The sequence below is a fragment of the Protopterus annectens genome, chromosome 9.part0 (genome assembly GCF_019279795.1).
Source record: "Protopterus annectens isolate FY-2018-M chromosome 9.part0, PAN1.0, whole genome shotgun sequence".
Classification (NCBI taxonomy): Eukaryota; Metazoa; Chordata; order Ceratodontiformes; family Protopteridae; genus Protopterus; species Protopterus annectens.
This window is the reverse complement of record NC_056743.1, coordinates 182,651,306-182,664,952: the sequence shown is the minus strand read 5'-3', so window position 1 is coordinate 182,664,952 and position 13,647 is coordinate 182,651,306.

Genomic DNA, 13,647 nt, shown 5'->3' with positions numbered 1-13,647 from the left:
TTAAAATAGAAATTTTGATTTTGATCTATTAAAGTGTAGACCTGAAATATTATGACATTTCTACATTACTTCTTCTAGCTCTCCTAATGACTCTCTGGAGTTTGATAGAGTTAATAAAATATCATCAAAAAGCATTTTAGATATGTACTGGTCATAGACTTCTATTCCTTTGATTCTTGGATCATTGCATATTATTTCTGTATTTCTATAGCCAAAGCAAATAAAATAGGAGAAAGGGGGCATCCTTGTTTAGCACATTTCGTTATATGGACAAATTCTAATGTAAAATAACCTAATTTAATGTAGGCTAAGTTATTAATATATATGCTTTTTAGCAGTAAGATGAAGGGAGGAGGAAATTAAAATAATGCTAAAGTTTTAAATAGATATTCCCAGTTGAGGGAATCAAAGGCTTTTTCTATGTCTAATCCGATTACAAGTTTCTCTATCTTCTTTATTCACATAATCTACAAGAGTAAGTATCCTTTTAATATTATCATGTGTGTGCCTGTTGTATAAAAATCCAGTTTGATTATTAAGTGTCTTTGAAAGTGGGATTTTCATTCTGTTAGCTAGGATTGACATGAATATTTTGTAATCATTATTCAGTAATGATATAGGTCTGTATAAGGTGCAAAGGTCTGATGATTTACTATCTTTTAGAATTGGTGTTATGAGAGAATATTTCCATGAGGGTGGTATTTTTGCTTCTGACTGGACTTCTAGCAAAGTTTTATGAAAAAGGGAGATTACTGTTGAAGGGAAGAGTTTATACATTTTCCATAATTATACCATCTATCCCTGGAGCTTTGTTAGATTTGCTTTCTTTTATCTTGTCAGAAATTTATTTGTAGGATATAGGTTTTTGTAGGTCTAGTTTTAAATTTTCTGGAATTTTTTTTATATTGATAAGGTTTGCATCCAAATTTATTTGGTTGGTATCTAAATCTTTTTTTTTTTTTTTTTTTTTTTTTTTTTTTGAAGTGCTCCATATAATGGAACCAAGATGCTTCAAGGATGTCTCCTATATCGGATACTTTTTTCCCTTTCTTTTCATGATATATACTACTAATGTTATTTGCTTTAGATTGTATTTTAATTCTTGTAGATAATTTATGTAGATATCTGGGGGAGGTGTTTAATGAGTTTATTTTTAATTTTTCCAAGGCTTGACAAGCTTTGTGTGTTAGAATTTCATTATATTTTTTATTTAATTCCTCTATTTCTTTTTTGACTTCTGGACAATTCTGATTTTTTTTTAGATTTTGCTGTCAAGAGTCTGGTTTGCAAGTCTAATGATTCAGATTCCCACTCTCTAACTTTGTTTTTGTACCAGCTAAGGGTCTTACCAAACAAATATACTGATTTCTGTTGTATTATTAATTTCAAGAAATAATAGTTCTGACAACATCCAGGGTCTGAATTCTTTAATTTTCATGATATATGATGGAATTTTAGTTGAGAGGATTAAAGGTTTAAACTCTATTTGGAGCTTATCAGAGAGTCATGATCTGAGAAGGGGCATGGAATTATTGAGAAAGTTGAGGATTTTTGTTTGTAAATCTTGAACTATGAATAATTTATCTATTCCGGTTTGTGTTCCAAATCTATGGTCTTTATGGGAAAATAAGGATTTATCGTCTTTTACTTAAAGTGTCTATTAAATGAAATGAATCAATCCATCTTTTTAAGGATTTTGAAATAGTTGCTATGGGAAAAAACTTCTTTGTGGTTTCAGAGGCTTCTAAGATACAATTAAAGTCTCCTCCCAGTATAAGATTTCCTTTATAATTGTTGGAAATAACATCTAGGTGTTTAACTGTTCCTGCTCCAATTCCTGGGAACCAATATAGATTAGCAAATGTCCATATTTTGTTATTAAATTTAATTATAACAAATGCTAGTAGACCTTCTTTGTCTTCATATTTATAAATAACTTTTGGAGTGATTATGTTTTTCTTCCAGAGAATTGATGCTCCTTTTGTCTTTGTTCAATAGGAGGGTTGAGCTAAGACTGTATAATCCTTAGGGTTCCAAATAAAGCTATCATTAGTCTTAAAATGCATTTCCTGGAGAAATACTACTTGTGCCTTATTTAGATTTAGATATTTTAGTAAGTTTGATCTTTTATTTGCATTATTTAAGCCATTAGTATTTAATAAGAATGTTAAATCCATTTCAAGTTATTGTTGGAAGAAACATTTTGCTTCTTTTTTTTTATTATGATTATAGTAGTTATACCATATTCTCTGATAACACTGAATGTTATTTTTGTGTGTGTAAACTTGGGAGTGTAATTTAATGTTCTTTCTTCTTTAAATACAAGTAGGGTAAAATTCTGGTAAGGCTTTAACAAGTACTTCTATAAAACATTAATTCTAAAGTATCAAATATAAGTAAATATGAATTTCCCATTAAACATGGAATGAAAGTCATTCCTAATCCAATAGATAAAGATAGATATATTGGATTATCACAATATCAACTTAGCTCCATATGTTAAATTATTATATGGAGAATTTTCTTGAGAGATGAAATTCTATATTCTTTAGTATTTTATATATCAGGATGGAATGTTAGTAGTGTAAACAATTATTTGTTGACTTAAGAGATCCCAAACATGTCAGATATGTCAGATAAATTAAATGCAACAGAGGAGCATGCACTAAATAAGCCAACAACAAATAGATTATTACTAAAATAATTTGACTAAAAGGACTCTGTAGGAGACGATGAGTGATTACCAATGAAATATGAATTTACTGTAGGTGTACTGTCTTCCTTTACTTTCCCACTCTTCAGCTCACCAACTTCAACTTACACTTATGAAAAGACATGGCTTATCAGTGGTATCCTGACCCTGAGTAGAGGCACCCTATATTCTAGTGTGCAGTGCTTTTACATATAGATTTACAAAGCACCCTGACAATTCCCACCCTGCATAGGACACCTCCTGCTTCCAGAATGGGTAATCACATCAGGTCTAGAATGAATGTGAAGGTACCTATTTGGTAATCAAGACTTACCTTAGGTAAGTATTAATCAAACAGTGTTTAGAGCATCTTAGACAGATCTCGGGGCAGTTAGAATACTCTTAAGCCTCTCCCTCCTTGACCAAAAACAGAAATTTCCCTTCCCTTGTTTTAAAGCAGTACTAATAAAAGAAATTCAGCAAACATAGGTAAACAGAAATAACATTCAGTAGTCTGTCTTGTACATGACTCACAATCCATTAAACAAGTCATCACTTTAGCAAACATTATAAAGACAAATTAGAAATGATTTCCAAGTTCCTTAAATTTTCTGATAAAGCAAAAAGTTAACAAGCTATTTTAACTAAAAGTGTAAAGCATTTCAATTTTTCCTTGCATGCATACATTTCTACTTGTATTGTAGTGTCAATAGCAGTCTTTGAAATTTGTACAATACTTCACTTCTTCAAATCTTTCCTTTTTCAGTTCAGGTTTTGTTTTGTCAAAACGGCAACAATATTTCAAGGGCACAATTAATATTTAGACTGATGTTTCAAATAACTTGTCAGTTGCCAATTCAGTTAGTTTAGAAAGCATGGTTAGTGCAAATATAGCATGTTGCAAAAATATGTATTGTTTGTGTGCTCTAGAGAATGTCACATGCAAGTGACATATATAATGCAACATATATAGAGCAGAAAGCTTATGGATTCAGGTTGTTAAAATAAGTTATGCTTATTAATCAGGCAGTTTCATTTAAGTTCACAAGTAATTTGAGGACATTTCAGTTGAGTTTCCAAGAATGTGTAGTCCAATGTGAGTAATTTATAAAAGTATTTACAAGTTGTTCTATTACGTTATCTAATTTACCCTTCCTTAGATTGTAATTCAATTTAATAGCTAAACATTACTTTTTTTTATCTGCGAGGCTAAATGCACTTCTAATGCACTTTGCAGATTCACAAAGTCCATAGAAACTGCCGCAGTTGTTTTCTGTTGCCATGACAACACAAATATAGCTGTTCCTAATCAATGAGTGTTAAAAAAAAAATAAAATAAAAAAAAACTGAAATAGTTCACGAGGCTGATAGAATGTAAAGAAAGCTTCACTTCTAACAAGCAACAGTACATTTTCCCCTCCTTTTATATATATTATAAGAAATTCAACTGACTGTATATAAACAAAACATTTCAGAGTTAATCACTAACATGCCCCGTAACCCATTAAGCATGTGTCCACCATTAAGCAACTACTGTAATAATATCGGAGTCCACTTTTCCTCATAAATGTGTCACAATTCATTAAACAAAGCAGAGTCTAACATTTGTCTAATAATCATTATACAGACAAATAGTAATTTCCTAGCTCTTCAAACTTTCTGATATCACAAAATGTTCATAGTACGCTATTTTAACTGGAAGACTAAAACATTTCAATACTTCCTTGTGAACATACATTTTTACTTATAGTGTAGTGTCAAGAACAGCCTTTGAAATCTATGCATTACTTTATTTCTTTCAAGTCATTCATTTTACAATTCAGATTATATTTTGTCAAAATGTCAATAGCATTTCAAGGGCACATTTAATATCTGAACTGATATTTTAAATTAATAGCCATCAGTTGCCAAGTGAGTTTGTATAGAGTGTATGGTAACTGCAAAGATAACGTTGCAAAAAGTAATACGCATCTTTTCATGTGCTCTAGAGACTGTCAATTTCAAGTAACATATAAAATATAACTTTTACAGTGCAAACAGCTTGTGGAATCAGCATGTTAAACTGAGCAATACTTTTTAATCAAGCATCTACATTTAAGTGCACATGTAGTTTGGGAATATTTCAGTTGTGTTTCCAGGAATATGTAATCCTATGAGGATAAATCATAAAATATTTACAAATAGTCCTATTATGTATTTATTTTACCTTGCTTAGGTTGTTTTTCATTTTAATAACTAAACATTACTTTTTCTCATTTGTTATCTGTGAGGCTAAATGCACTTCACAGTGTCCTTAGAAACTGCAGCAAGTGTTTACTGTTGCTATGGCAACTTAAATAGAATGTTAAGAAAGCTTCACTTCTCTAAACCAACAGTAAATTTTTCCATTTTTTTTTATATTTGTTAATACTAAAAGGAAATAATTCAAAGGACATATGTACATGAATGGAACATTTCAAAGTTAATCACAAACATGTCCCCAATCCCAATAAGCAGAACAGTGACCATAATTTATCTAATAAATATTGCAATAACAATTTCACTATTCCAATTAGTCTACCTTAAAACTAGATTTTAGACTATTATTTATCTATGTATAGATAGCAGTGGCAGATCCAGGAATTTGCAGAAGGGGGGGCGCAGTCTCGATAGTTGACTATCGGGGTGGAAGCAAGAAAGTGGGACACAAAGCTCTGACATCACGTCTGGAAAGACATCACTTTACATTCAGTTACACATGATTTTACTGTGGGTGTGGTAGCAGGAAAAAGTAATTCCTATACAGCACATCTATTTTCAGTGCATGCCTGGAAAAAATTGTTGACCATACCAACTCACATTCTCCTTCCATGGCATAGTGGGCATATGGACTCTTATAATCTTGTAAAGAATCCCACTGAAGTTGGAAATAACCACAGTGAAGTCTACTTTGTTGTTAAACATAAAATATATACCAGACATTAGGATAAATTAGTAAAAGCTTCATTTATTGATGTACCAAATAAACTAAACTCATAAAACTTTCCTTAGCTGACCATTATGTTTTTGTATTGTTTACTGTTCTTTCTCTGGGTTTAAGCAGAACTAATTTTCTTTAACAAAAGTCCTACTGTACCTTCTCTTCTTTCAACAAATTCTGGAGTGAGTGAAGGAGGGGGAGGCTAACCGAAGTCCTACTGTACCTTCTCTTCTTTCAACAAATTCTGGAGTGAGTAAAGGAGGGGGAGGCAATGCTGGTCTCCAGGAGTTCAAAAATGCTGGTTGTCTTCTTTCTCAAGTCAAAGTTCAATGAAACGAATTGTTTTTAGGTCAATGGTTTTCCAAGTTCATGGCCATCTGAATTTGAGTAATTTCTTCTTCCAACTCGTGGTCTTTGACAGTGAACTTCTGTCCTGTTGAACTTTCACTGAGCTTGGATTGCAGTCACTGCAACTTCAGCACTGGGGAAATAGTTCTAATTTGGAGAATGCAGCACTTTCTACAACTGTGTTTTATAATTGGAATAGTCTCTGTAGCAATTACCATTTTTGGGAGTTGAATATAAGCTGACAATTTCCAATACAATTGCTGCTACCTTGTTTTCCACAGCTGCTGGCAACGTAAATGCTTTAAAGTCTGGCAAAATGATAATATAACACTGCTGCATTTGTCAGGTTTTCTCCATTTTTTTATGTCCATTTGTATCTGCAAGTTTCCCTTAATACAACTCATGTTCCTGAACATCTGTTCACCTTTTGTTGTCTTCCATTTCTTTGCATTGCTCATGTATACATCCCTCCTGAACTTCTTTGCATTGTTCATGTATACATCCCTCCTGAACTTCTCTTGCTATCATCTATCAAACTCTGCATTAAAGTTTTACATAATGTACCCTGCTCTCATTATCTTTAGAGAGCCTTCTTTCCTCAGCCACTTCTAAAGCCTTCACAGACGGTCATTTTGCCTTCTTAATCTTCTTTCTATTTAGAATTAATTTTTTGCAACTTCCTGGGTAATATTTCAAACTTCTGTCCATAGTTCATGTACTCTGTCCAGCATGCCTATTCCCTGACTACTGGTACTTCTTACTTTGTATGCTGCCTGTGGAGTAGAGGACTTCTGTGATGGTAGTGCTCTGACTACTGGTACTTTTTACTTTCTATGTTGCCTGGGGAGTAGATGACTTCTATGATGGTAGTACTGACTTCTCTGATGGTACTTCTATGAATTTCTATGTTGCCTGTGGAGTGGATGACTTCTATGATGGTAGAGCTCTGACTGACTACTGGTACTTCTCACTTTCTATGCTGCCTGTGGAGTAGAGGACTTCTGTGGAATTTCTATGCTGCCTGTGGAGTAGAGGGACTTCTGTGGAATTTCTATGTTGCATGTGGAATGGATGACTTCTATGATGCTAGAGCTCTGACTGACTACTGGCACTTTTCACTTTCTATGCTGCCTGTGGAGTAGAGGACTTCTGTGGAATTTCTATGTTGCCTGTGGAGTGGATGACTTCTATGATGGTAGAGCTCTGACTGACTACTGGTACTTCTCACTTTCTATGCTGCCTGTGGAGTAGAGGACTTCTGTGGAATTTCTATGTTGCCTGTGGAGTGGATGATTTCTATGATGGTAGAGCTCTGACTGACAACTGGTACTTCTCACTTTCTATGCTGCCTGTGGAGTAGAGGACTTCTGTGATGGTAGTGCTCTGACTACTGGTACTTTTTACTTTCTATGTTGCCTGGGGAGTAGATGACTTATATGATCGTAGTACTGACTTTTCTGATGGAACTTTTATGAATTTCTATGTTGCCTGTGGAATGGATGACTTCTATGACGGTAGAGCTCTGACTGACTACTGGTACCTCTCACTTTCTATGCTGCCTGTGGAGTAGAGGACTTCTGTGATGGTAGTGCTCTGACTACTTGTTCTTCTTACTTTCTATCTTGCCTGGGAGTAGATGACTTCTATGATGGTAGTACTGACTTCTGATGGCACTTTTATGAATTTCTATGTTGCCTGTGGAGTGGATGACTTCTATGATGGTAGAGCTCTGACTGACTACTGGTACTTCTCACTTTCTATGCTGCCCGTGGAGTAGAGGACTTCTGTGATGGTAGTAATCTGACTATTGGTACTTTTTACTTTCTATGTTGCCTGGGGAGTAGATGACTTCTATGATGGTAGTAATGACTTCTCTGATGGCACTTTTATGAATTTCTATGTTGCCTGTGGAGTGGATGACTTCTATGATGGTAGAGCTCTGACTGACTACTGGTACCTCTCACTTTCTATGCTGCCTGTGGAGTAGAGGACTTCTGTGATGGTAGTGCTCTGACTACTGGTTCTTCTTACTTTCTATCTTGCCTGGGAGTAGATGACTTCTATGATGGCAGTACTGACTTCTGATGGCACTTGTGAATTTCTATGTTGCCTGTGGAGTGGATGACTTCTATGATGGTAGAGCTCTGACTGACTACTGGTACTTCTCACTTTCTATGCTGCCTGTGGAGTAGAGGACTTCTGTGATGGTAGTGCTCAGACTACTGGTACTGGTTACTTTCTATGTTGCCTGGGGAGTAGATGACTTCTATGATGTAGTACTGACTTCTCTGATGGTACTTCTATGAATTTCTATGTTGCGTGTGGAGTTGATGACTATGATGTTAGAGCTTTGACTGCTGGTACTTCACACTTTCTATGCTGCCTGTGGAGTACAGGACTTCTGTGGAATTTCTATGTTGCCTGTGGAGTGGATGACTTCTGATGGTAGAGCTCTGACTACTGGTACTTCTTTTACTTTCTATGCTGCCTGTGCAGTAGAGGACTTCTGTGATGGTAGTGCTCTGACTACTGGTTCTTCTTACTTTCTATCTTGCCTGGGAGTAGATGACTTCTATGATGGTAGTACTGACTTCTCTGATGGCACTTATGAATTTCTATGTTGCCTGTGGAATGGATGACTTCTATGATGCTAGAGCTCTGACTGACTACTGGCACTTTTCACTTTCTATGCTGCCTGTGGAGTAGAGGACTTCTGTGGAATTTCTATGTTGCCTGTGGAGTGGATGACTTCTATGATGGTAGAGCTCTGACTGACTACTGGTACTTCTCACTTTCTATGCTGCCTGTGGAGTAGAGGACTTCTGTGGAATTTCTATGTTGCCTGTGGAGTGGATGACTTCTATGATGGTAGAGCTCTGACTGACTACTGGTACTTGTCACTTTCTATGCTGCCTGTGGAGTAGAGGACTTCTGTGATGGTAGTGCTCTGACTACTGGTACTTTTTACTTTCTATCTTGCCTGGGAGTAGATGACTTCTATGATGGTAGTACTGACTTCTCTGATGGCACTTTTATGAATTTCTATGTTGCCTGTGGAGTGGATGACTTCTATGATGGTAGAGCTCTGACTGACTACTGGTTCTTCTCACTTTCTATGCTGCCTGTGGAGTAGAGGACTTCTGTGATGGTAGTGCTCTGACTACTGGTTCTTCTTACTTTCTATCTTGCCTGGGAGTAGATGACTTCTATGATGGTAGTACTGACTTCTGATGGCACCTTTATGAATTTCTATGTTTCCTGTGGAGTGGATGACTTCTATAATGGTAGAGCTCTGATTGACAGCTGGTACTTCTCACTTTCTATGCTGCCTGTGGAGTAGAGGACTTCTGTGATGGTAGTGCTCAGACTACTGGTACTTGTTACTTTCTATGTTGCCTGGGGAGTAGATGACGTCTATGATGTAGTACTGACTTCTCTGATGGTACTTCTATGAATTTCTATGTTGCATGTGGAGTTGATGACTATGATGTTAGAGCTTTGACTGCTGGTACTTCACACTTTCTATGCTGCCTGTGGAGTACAGGACTTCTGTGGAATTTCTATGTTGCCTGTGGAGTGGATGACTTCTGATGGTAGAGCTCTGACTAATGGTACTTTTGCTTTCTATGCTGCCTCTGGACTAGAGGACTTCTGTGATGGTAGTGCTCTGACTACTGGTACTTCTTACTTTCTATGTTGCCTGGGAGTAGATGACTTCTATGATGGTAGTACTGACTTCTCTGATGGTACTTCTATGAATTCTTATGTTGCCTGTGGAGTGGGTGACTTATGATGGTAGAGCTCTGATTGACTATGTTGCCTGTGAAGAACATTACTGGTATTTATTTTACTTTCTATGTTGCCTGCGGAGTAGATGACTTCTCTGATGGTAACACTCAGACTTAATTAGTAGTCGGACTTTGTCAATATGTTAAACCATCTAAAGATATGTATAAAAACTATACACCACAGGAGAGAAAGTCTAACAAAATTTTTTGTTAGTATAACACTAAGCATTTCATAATGGCCTCTGTGGTCATACCGTACTGTAGTATCTCACAAGCTTAGTCATACTACTGTTAGATTCTTAATTAAGTGGATTAATAAGTAGCATTGTTCTTGGATGTCTTTCTGCAAATAAATTGATTACAGAGGAGTAGTCTATCGGGATGTCCCTATGCATGAACAGCAACACTAAGCTGTTAAGGCGCTCTTGTCCCATGGTACTCCGGAGTTCACAGTTTTAAGGCTGAATTAGCCCTCTCTACTCCAGAAGTTGTGACTGGAGTGAGCAAGAGTGTATTTAATACAACTGAAATGTTTGGGAACATTTTGACATTTGTTTGCGAATAAGTCTGCTTCAAATCATTTGGCATTGCAGAATTGTGCTATATAGCCTCCCATGTCCTTTTCCACAGTCTGAGCTCTTGGTGGAATGTTGTTGGTGAAGGCAAGTCAAAAAAATTTTTAAGTGAACTCTCTCTATCTAATGTTAAGCTGTTCAAGTTTGATGGAATTAGTGAGAGTCCTTGAATAGCTGTTGATGCCATTGTAGTGAATCATCTGGACAGTTCATGAATGAAGTGATCCAGAAAGGGAATAAAGATTGCTCTTCGCCAGTACTCTTCTGAAGTATCTCCAGCCACATTGTTCCTCATAGTCTGTTTGCTACAGACACGTGGAAGGGGTAATTCAGTATTATCGCAGAAGCTCCCCATTTCTGACACATCTCTGAAGATATTCCTAAACTCATTCTTGAGGTTTGCATGAACAGCCTGCAGCTCATTAAGCACACATCTGACTTGCTCATATGCATACAGTATGTCTTGTGACGATCCTTGCAGAAGTTTGCTAAGGGGCTTAGTAAAGCCAAACAAGAACCTTGCTGACTGAAAGGAAACAATAAAGCAAGACTTAGTAAATTGAACTGTAAAGTCCACTGGCATCTGTCAAAGTTTTACCATCCCAGTGTGGCCCTCTGGTATTCATAATATTATCTAAACAGTGAATAAGTGCTTCATACATATGATGGAAGTCATCAAAGGCTGTATGTCTCTCCACCCATCTGGTCTCGCACAGAAACTTCAGCTTTTGTTTTTCTATAGGTTTTTTGCCACTTGCCTTTCTGTAAGTTTATGTACTGCACCGATTCCTCTAGACATCTTTGCCTTTTTGGAGAGTATTTGAAAAACAAACCAACTTCCTTCACTATATTTAACATTATTCTTACTTCTGCAACTTGGCAAGCCTTTGAAAGTACGAGGTTCAACTGGTGGCTAGCACAATGAAAAAAATAGCATGTGGTACTTTTTCTTGAAACAAAGCAGCACAGCCTTTCTGTGCTCCAGCCATGTTTCCAGCACCATCGCACTTGAGCTTTGCAGTGCTCAAGATTCAATGTTAACTTTGTTAGGCATGTGACCAACTTATTGCATATCTCCTCTCCAGTCACAGATTCACAGGCAATAAATTCTATGAATCTCTCCACAGGATGGCCATTCTTCACATATCGTAGTACTACTCCAAGTTGTTCCCAGTTGCTTATATCTGCAATTTCATCTGCTTGGATGGAATAAAAGGGTCCAAGAGGCTGTTGCTTTATATCCTTTATTATCTGCTGTTGAATGTATTCTTTAATACAGTCTAGCAATTCATTCTGTACTGTTTTTGAAATATATGTTGCATTCTTTTGGCATGTCTGCAAGTGGGCTTCTAACTCTCTGTCACCAGCATCAATTCGGAAATCAACTAGAGATCTGAAGTTTCCTTTGTTGGTTGTACAGTCAGATGTGCAGTCATCTCTATGTCCACGGAGTGCTATCCCTTGCCTTCCACAGTACTCCAGACACTTTATAATAGAGGTTAGTAGAGCTCTGTTTTGGCCACCTGCAGCTGTGAAGCATTTGAAATTGCAAAGTCCACTCTTTGACTTGGATTGTCACTTGTGACTCGGAAAGCATGTAATTTTGCCTCAGATTTCTTGTGGTAATCTAATTCTGAATGTCGCTGAATATCAGCTTTGGCATGCTTCCAATTACAATATGGCTGCTCAATGAATAACTTTGCACGTTCTGTCTGTGCTGATGTTGGAAATAACACACAGGCTAAACAATACAGCCCATCTTGTTTCACTGAATATGCCAGAAAATGAAAGTGGTCTAGCCATGACAGCTGACATTGGCGAAGGGAACTTCCTGATTTTCTTCTTTTGTCTGTGAAGGCTTTGAGTGGGAAATGAAAACCGTCATGTGGTTTGCGATGATTTAGGACAATGACTTTCTCCTTATCTGTAGCATTAGTACATGTGATGTACTCACTAATATCTGTCAGTGAACACTTTGTGGCACTGACTTCATCCGAATGCTTCTTACTGACTTCACGAACAGTAAGTCTCTCACTTTCTATGTTATCTGTTAAGCTGCTGACTTCTGTGACAGTACTACTTTCACTGACTTCTCTGAAAGCACTACATTCATTTACCATGTCTTCTGTGTCAAACAGACATGACTCTCTGACTGCTGGTTAAAAAAACAAAAACAAATATCAAGGGGAAGATAACTTCTTTAACAGTACAACAAATACTTCTTTAACAGTGCAACAAATACAACTACATTTGCCTCCATTGAATAGCGTACTATTACACACAAAAAAAGTTTCACTAACTTAAAAAAAATAGGGAAATACTCTATACACTAGATGCTTGCAAACCCACAAAAGAAATGCAAAGTATAAAACATGGATTATTAAGATGTTCTGTCTCACCGATGAGCTCCTGCCTTCATATAAGACTTTTAGAGTACAGAACCTTTCAGTTCATTTTCCATTTCATATCCGACTTTCCTTTCAAGACTAAAATCAATAAAACTTAATACCCTCATTCATAAAATCTTAGACAAATACTTTAGAACAGGAAATAGTGTCACACACATCTGAACTATGACAATCATCCTGATAATAGGACATAATTCTGTACTTTACTACTACTCTCACCCACAAATGACTTACCCTGAGAGACTGAACCGTCTCAGTGTTTTACGACCTTTCTGAAAAATTTGAAGAGAGACTGTTGATGTAGTTCTCGCTTGGCTCCTGAAGACATAGCACCAGTTTCTGCTGACATACTGCAGCCCATTTCAATACACAAAATAACTTCTTTGGTTATCTAATGTACAAAATAAAACAGTGTCAAGTACTGATCACTTGGCTAATGGCCAAAACAACATGTGTTCATTATGCTGAACAAAGAACTCATATAAAACGCTTCACAAATGAATGCACAAATCTGTTCTTTGCTTTGGCATGTTGCAATTGCTTTACATAACTGTCTGTCTGTGGGTGCTATACTTCTATTAGCCTTCACACATTCTGGCATTACACAACATTTTCTGGACAAATAAAGGGCCTATGATAGGTCAAAACTATAAGCATTTTGTGAGCAATGAAAGATCAGAATGTAGAAATAGCCTGAACTTTGACTGCCACGTGTCCACAGTGGTGAGGAAGATATTCCATGTGGAACAACTTATAAGTAAATGTATGGCATCCAGATCCAAGGAAATTATAACCCCACTGTATTCAGCCTCATTAGACCAACAATTGAGTACAATGCACCATTTGACACGTACTTGACTAGGCACTTATTTTCCAT